Raw genomic sequence first — 7,912 nt, 5'->3', positions numbered from 1 at the left:
ATTAAACGTTATTTGACAACAAAATAAATTGGTCTTACCCGACAGGGTCGTGGTTCTGCGAGTTTTTCGCAGCCATTTCCATCTTTCTTTTCCAGGTAGCGAATTCTCTCTTCCAGTGATTGGAGGGAAACTGAGGCGGCTATGAAAATGGCGTCTCGCAAAGACTCACGGGAAAAACACTATGTTGTTGTTTTTTAATCTAAATCTAGCATTACAGTTTGACAATATCTTTCCACGTTATACAACAAAATAAACATACACTATACACCTAAAATGTCAGCTGTTTTTATAATGATTTAGGTAGTCTCGCGTGGACGTGATCCGGTCGCCATTGTTTTATTTGTTTACATTGCCGACATCGAAGGGGACCGTGAAAGGTGGAAATGAGCAGATTGAATGTGAGAACCCAAAGTGACAACAGGGCTTCATGGGCTTAAGGGTCTTTTTGGGCACTAATTGCTCCTCCTCATTGTCAAGCATCAACATGTAGGCCTAGAGATAATTAACAGTGAATAAATCTGAAAACATATTCACGGTACTTTAATAGTCCTGGGTGCCGTTCCACTAACCGGCAGCTTAACTGCATTTAAATATCTCCCCCCTATGCTATACATGTTCAGTATTCACCCCACCCCCGTCCCCACCCCTTCCCAACCCCTAGCCCCTTCTATGTCACCTATCGTTTATTTCAACTCTATCTCTTACTTATTAACAATCACTATTCCTATTTATCCCTCTTTTCTCCATTTTTAAGTTGGCTTTTTATTATTTTTATCTCTATTTATGTTTATAAACGTTTTTTTATTCCAAATTCAACTTAGGTTTAACGCCCCAGCATTTATATTTTTTTGGGTAAGGTGGTTGATCCCTTATTAACATTTATTATTTATTATATTAACTCCCACCTACCCCGTCGGGGAAATTGGCTTACGCCAGAAGCCGTTAATCATTTAATTTCGTCGTCGTCCACTAACCGATCTTATCTAAGATCAATCTTAGCAAGTTACGCCAATTTTACAATCGTTTTAGCTGAAAGTTACACCCGTTCCACTAACCGATTTTAGGCCGATTGTAGCCGGTCCCGATCTTACGATCCGATCCAAGCTTAGATCGAGACTCTTTCGTGCGAGAGATAGAGGAATGCGAGGCACGAGTTATCTCCCTTTGCATAGTCTAGCAAATGATGGAAGTAGTTTACGAACCAACTGAATGAGTGAGTGAGTTTAGATTTACGCCGCACTCAGCAATAGTCCAGCTATATGGCGGCGGTCTGTAAATAATCTAACTAAGATGCATAGCGTTCACTAACATGAGCGTTCATGTTAATGATCAACAGCATGAGCATCGAGCATCGATCTGCGCAGTTGGGAACCGATTACATGTGTCAACCAAGTCAGCGAGCCTGACCACCCGATCCCGTTACTGGCCTCTTACGACAAGCATGGGTTATTGAAGTTCAATATTCTAACCCGGGCCTTCATTGGTATTTTTCCAACCATGTGTAAACGTGGAGAAAAAAGCTAGAGCAAAATATTAGGGTAATGAGCACCTTGGTTTCAGATGCAAGTGCGTGTGAACGCTGGATATCAGGCATAATATAATAATAATAAATGCATATTTATAGTGCGCCTATTCCACATCCTGGGGCATGCTCAAAGTAATAAACTAAGAACAGGTTTTAAGTCTGGACTTTAAAAATGTCAATTGTGTCAGAGCTTTTAATATGTGCCTGAATAACACATGGCCTGCCTTTAGAATCCCCCACCAAATATGCGCAGTGAAATCAAACATATTTATGTCTTTTTGCTTCAGGCTGTCCGTATTCTTAACCATGACGTTGCAATATTGTTGTACAAATGTGTTACACCGACTCACTCGGTTGTGTTCCCATGACGACAGTGGTCAGACTGGCCTGACATTTGTAAGGCTTCAGTGCAGTGTTTGTTTACATCAAAGAAATATACAAATTCATTTCATGGGGGATTTTATGGGACGCTCACGGTTCAATGCTCGCTCTTATTTTTCACATAGAATAGGAAAGCCACCATTTTGGTTTCTCTACGATTGATTTAAGCTATCCTTAGTTGGTCATTACCAACTTAGACTTTGAATCCAAACTTTACGATTGACTTAGGTAAGATTGGTTAGTGGAACGGTATGCCGATCGTAACGTCACGCTAAGATTGGGATTTTATGGGTTTACGATTGGCGTAGGGCTTAGATCGGTTAGTGGAACGGCACCCTGATCGAGCTTCATGAGTCCTACTCATGAGAACTTGTGTTAGTGACAAATAGGTGATTTTTCAAAACCCTGTCAGGAGTAGGCAATATACGAAAATAATTTGCTGGACGTAAAACTTCATCATGTAAGTGATTTACCTATTTAGCTCCAAACATGCAAGTGTATTAGACATGCTTATATCATGTTCATTCTCTTCACAGTTCTACACCTAGATATACTATTCCCATGTATTATAAGTTAAATTATCTAATTTTACAGTATATATTGCTAGCTTATATGTAATGTCAGCTCAATATATCTGAGTGAGTGAGTTTAGTATTACGCCGCACTCAGCAATATTCCAGCTATATGGCGGTATTTATCCAATTATACCAGTTCATCTATTTTATCATTTTATAACCATTAAAACAATTATTATATATACTTTGCACTCATAGCTTTGTGTAATAATTTGTGTAATCAATTATTAAACCTCTCAGCCTTACAATGCATTGACACAAGTCACGTATAACATTTCTAAAAGAATCATTGTTTCAATTTACAGATACGTATTGTGGATCTAGGGACTTGTTGGAGATTGACAAGAGGCTTGGCTTGGTAATCATTTATAGTTACACCCTACCATGCTCCTAATTTCATTAAAGGAAATCTTAAAACAATATTTTTGTATTCATCAGCATTTAGTCAAAAACAAGTAAACACTAAAATGATACATAGAATAAATTTCTTTATCTTTGTGAAAAATATAATCACTCAAAATGTAACAGTGCGTGGATTCCAGTGTAATTATAAGTTGATATGTTTTTCAGTTCCAAGAAGAAGACCAGTTTTCTGTCCGCACCGCCAGTCGCTTGTTTCAAGAAAACAAGGAATCCGTCTGGAATGGACGGCAGTTTCTCATCAGGTTAGTCGTCAAAGATACTTCACTTCATAGGCCACTTCATTTTGGGCCATCCAAGTCTCCAGCTTACCCATGGCGCGGAGACGCTGATTTTCTGTAAGCCGTGGCATTACGTACGCGAAGTTTAGGTTGATACTAACGCGGTGTTCACAACATTCAGAGTCTTGGGAACAATCAACCTTTCTTCAATTTTCGGTGTGTGAACTTCAGGTTTAAAAAACATGCAAAAGGTGAATAAGTTCATTGTGCACATAGTGCACATGATGCGGCCAATACGCCACGTCAAATTTCATGCAAAGTGTTTGCTGCATATTTGTGGTGGGTTATTTTTTAATAACCTTTATGTTATGCATAGTTACAGTTTTCCGTTTGTATACATAGCAGCCTCTTACCGACAGTTTGAAGCTATGCATCTCAATTTGGTTGTACATGCATGAATATGTGTGATGTGAGTGATTTAATAATTAGATCATTAACATCCGAATGGAAATACACAGATACGATGTGTTTCACTGCCTTGGTACTGTGAGTGAACACAGTTTAGTTTTACACCTTTCTCAGCAATATTCCAGCTATATGGCGGCAGTCTGTAAATAATCAAGTCTGGACCAGACAATCCAGTGATCAACAACATGAGCATCGATCTGCGCAATTGGGAACCGATGACATGTGTCAACCAAGTCAGCGAGCCTGACCACCCGATCCCGTTAGTCGACTCCTACGTCTAACCCGGATCTTCACGGGTCACCTTGGTACTGTGTGTGTTTATGATTAAGGTGAATGTATCATAGGTAGGTTTGCTCAAATACTGTACGTAAATATTTCCTTCCTCATAGGGTACATAAAGATAAGTAAATCGTCTTGACGGACACCGTGCCATACACGTGATGAGGGTCAAGTATATGTTTATATGCAAATATTCACATTTTGCATTCTGCATAAACCCCAGCTGGATTCCCACCATCCCTTCAGATTTTGGCCATTATCGAGAAATTCAGCCGAACGTTAAAAGAACACATATATGACGAGCGAACGCTTTAACCACCAGGGTACCCTATCGCCCGATGTTCATGTGATTTCTTGAGGATGGTATTTTCGAATCACGAAAATGATGGCAATTGTTAACTTCACACTACCATCGTTATCAACACTACAATACGTGCATTTTCCCTGTGATGTTTGCTTCAATGAAAATACCCGTTTTTCGTTCTTTTCATAGATCTGCCATTTAATTATCCATTGAGGGTCATTATGCACATAATTTTATATCAAGATCGTCGGCGTGACTAGTTAACACTTAAACCACTTGGCTACCCCTTCCCACGCAATATTCTCAAGAAACCTCTTCTAAAAGCAGAATCGATTACACAATTCCGACTGTATGCCACAGCGATGAGCCGTGTCGCCCGTGACTCGTAATCATTAAAAATGCACATGTTATTTAGTTTAGCGAACCATTTCTATTCCACAGTATTCGACTTAACGATTTCTAGGCCTGTTTGTCAATATTACTGAATCGTGGATCACATACAAAAGGGGCATTTGATGATAATTCTGTTTCGTCTCATCTTCCTCAGCAACGATAACAGGAGTGCTTTACAAGTTTTGTCATAAATATTTCGTCAAATTATCGAAGGTGAAAGCGTACCAGCTTTAAAACAACAAACGCTTATGATTATGGGCTGGATGATATTGACTGAAATATACTACTCACACTTTGCTAAGGATCACAATAAATCCCTTACTTAATCATACATTTATAATTTGAAATTGTATCCATTTAAAACTGGACATATAATAATGGTAACCCTTCTTCGGGCAAACAGCCACTTTAATCTAACCTTATCCACTTGATACATGAGTAACCATAAAAATGGTTTTCATGGCACCAGTCAACCAATTTACAAGCCATGGAACGAGTCATTGACAAGTACAAAACACCTGTCAATAGCAGGTATGGGATCCACAAGATGAAATGGCATGCTGAAACTTCGGATCCATGCTTACAATAAGCGTAGATATTTAAACCAAATTAGACCCCACAATGATTTGATCCTTAGCAAAGTGTGAATAGTATATATCATATTTATTTCAGACCTGAATCAAAACCACCTTTAGCACTATCACAGCTAGCACTGTCAAACTGCTGACAGAAACTATATTACAGGTTTATTTGTGCATGAGAAAGATATAGGTATGTATGAAAATAGTTCAAGGTATGATCTATATAGGTCCTTTAAGAGCCTTATCCAAACAGAAATATATTTATCTGTGTTGACATCAAGAAATATCAGACGCACATTTGTTCAGCACCGACTATGTCTATAAGATTTAAGTATTAATAAAGGTAGAAGATTGTCTTTAGAAAGAAATATGAGAATTTGTCCATTATGCACTTCATCTATTGAAGATGAAATTCATTTTATATTTGTATGTCCATATTATGATGATCTTAGAAGAAAATATATTTCAAGTAATTATCTATCAAAATATCCAACAATAGCCTTTGTCCCGATTCTCACTTCCAGAAATGAAACTGTTATCCGTATCCTTTCTCTATTTGGAAAATATGCTGTTGTCTTGAGAAATGATAGGTTATCCAAGTAATTTCATAATTGCCATTGTATTATTATGGAATCCTAGAAGGGACATTGTCGCGATGTCGCGTGTCGCGTTTTGAATAATATTTTTCTGTTCCTCCAAAGGGCGACACGCGACATAGCGACAATTTTCAAGGTCAAAATATGTCGCGTTGTCGCGCGTCGCCCTATCTAAGATGTGTAAAAAGAAGCCTAAAAGTTCACTAAAACGCGACACGCGACAATGCGACATATTATATGTCGCATTGTCGCGTGTCGCGTTTTCGCCCTTTTCGATTACCGGTGCGCATGCGTAGAAAGTCAATGAGTCTACGCATGCGCAGGAAATGTTGTACTCTATTTCACACTTCAGGGGTCTTTTGTTACCTCCAATGGTTTTTATAAAGAAGTAGTACGCGTAATGATAATGGGGGCTGCTTTTCTTGAACTTAATGGAAATCTTTCATTGTTGCTTTGAAAATTATTGTATATATTGTAAATGTATTTGGCCAATCAAGTGTGTTTTAGCAGCAAGACAAATTATTAGCGCTACTATTCATTGTAATCACGGCACACGGTGGCTCTGTCATTCAAGGCGGGGCAATTTGCTGTGCAGAGTTGTGTCTCTTAGTCACACCAGAAAACTATGATCATAGGTTCGAATCCCAGCACCATACACACTCATCACTTTGGACATTTCACCCATATCAAGCTCACAGGTTGTGAAAAACTCAAATATTGTTAAAATTCAGGCCACATCGGCAGAAACATCAAGTGATGTCCACGAATGGGTCACTATGTTCCACAGTGTGGCTCCTGACAGAGATTCTTGGTACAGTCCTGTCCGACGCTGATGAACTTGTTCAACCAGCAGTGGATGGATACCAGGTAGAATGAGATGGTAATATCACTTAACCATCCAGCACCTCAAATACAGTTTTGGTCGACTTTGAACGTTATATTCTTCTTGGGAAAACGCCATACAAATGGAATGTTATCATTATGATTTTAAAAGCGGTCAAATCGCTTAGCAGAGTTGCGTACCCTTGGAGTGCCAGAAATCAACCCTCGCTCGCTCGCTCCCTCCCTCCCTCCACTCCACTCCCCGCTCCACCCACTCACTCACTCTACCCCACTCCACTCCACTCATCTCCACTCCGCTCTACTCTACTCCACACCACTTCGCTCCACTCACTCACTCATTCCACTCCACTCCGCTCCACTCACTCACTCACTCATTCCACTTTAGTCCCCTCCACTCCACTCCCCTCTACTCCGCTCACTGACACTTCTCTCACTCACTCATTCCGCTCCACTCCTCTCCACCCACTCACTCCACTCACTCACTCATTCCACTCCACTCCGCTCCAATCCTCTCCACTCCAAACATCGAAAACTAATCATGCTTGTGATAGTTTATAAAATCCGCGGCATAGTTGATAAAATGTCGCGTTGTCGCATTGTCGCGTGTCGCGTTTTGCTAAAGTATTGAGTACAGTATGTATTATAACGTATTTACTAAAACGCTACACGCGACAACGCGACATTTTGATGAAATGTCGCGTTGTAGCGCGTCGCGTGTCGCGTTTTGTTAAAATATTGAGTATAGTATGTATTATAACGTATTTACTAAAACGCTACAGGCGACAATGCGACAACGCGACATTTTGATGAAATGTCGCGTTGTCGCGCGTCGCGTGTCGCGTTTTGTTAAAATATTGAGTATAGTATGTATTATAACGTATTTGACTAAAACGCGACATGTAACAATGCGACAACGCGACATTTTGATGAAATGTCGCGTTGTCGCGCGTCGCGTGTCGCGTTTTGTTAAAATATTGAGTATAGTATGTATTATAACGTATTTGACTAAAACGCGACATGCAACAATGCGACAGCGCGACATTTTGATGAAATGTCGCGTTGTCGCGCGTCGCGTGTCGCGCTTTGTTAAAATATTGAGTATAGTATGTATTATAACGTATTTACTAAGGCAGGGCTTACATTACGTCCGTTTTTTCTTGTGTTGCGTCGTGCGTTACGTCAAAAAAACGCAAGTCAGTTATTTTATCATTTATACCTTACACTACGTCCGTTTTTTGGGTGCGTTGCGCTGCGCTGCGTTGAAAATAGGTCTGACAGTATTTTGGACGCAACGCAAATTGAAACGCAGAGGGAATTCCCTTGATG

General features: G+C 39.8%; 1 long non-coding RNA gene across 1 annotated transcript; it reads left to right on the top strand.

The window, feature by feature from the left end:
• Positions 1–2,014: 2,014 nt before the first annotated feature.
• Positions 2,015–3,171, top strand: LOC124270839. The gene is made up of 3 exons (XR_006896887.1): positions 2,015–2,134; positions 2,787–2,839; positions 3,052–3,171. It is a non-coding gene; the product is annotated as an uncharacterized LOC124270839 (long non-coding RNA).
• The last annotated feature ends 4,741 nt before the right edge of the window (positions 3,172–7,912 follow it).

This window comes from Haliotis rubra, unplaced genomic scaffold, assembly GCF_003918875.1.
Source record: "Haliotis rubra isolate DU_JTF1 unplaced genomic scaffold, ASM391887v1 Scf1550, whole genome shotgun sequence".
Taxonomy (NCBI): Eukaryota; Metazoa; Mollusca; class Gastropoda; order Lepetellida; family Haliotidae; genus Haliotis; species Haliotis rubra.
This window is presented reverse-complemented; position numbering and strand designations above follow the sequence as displayed.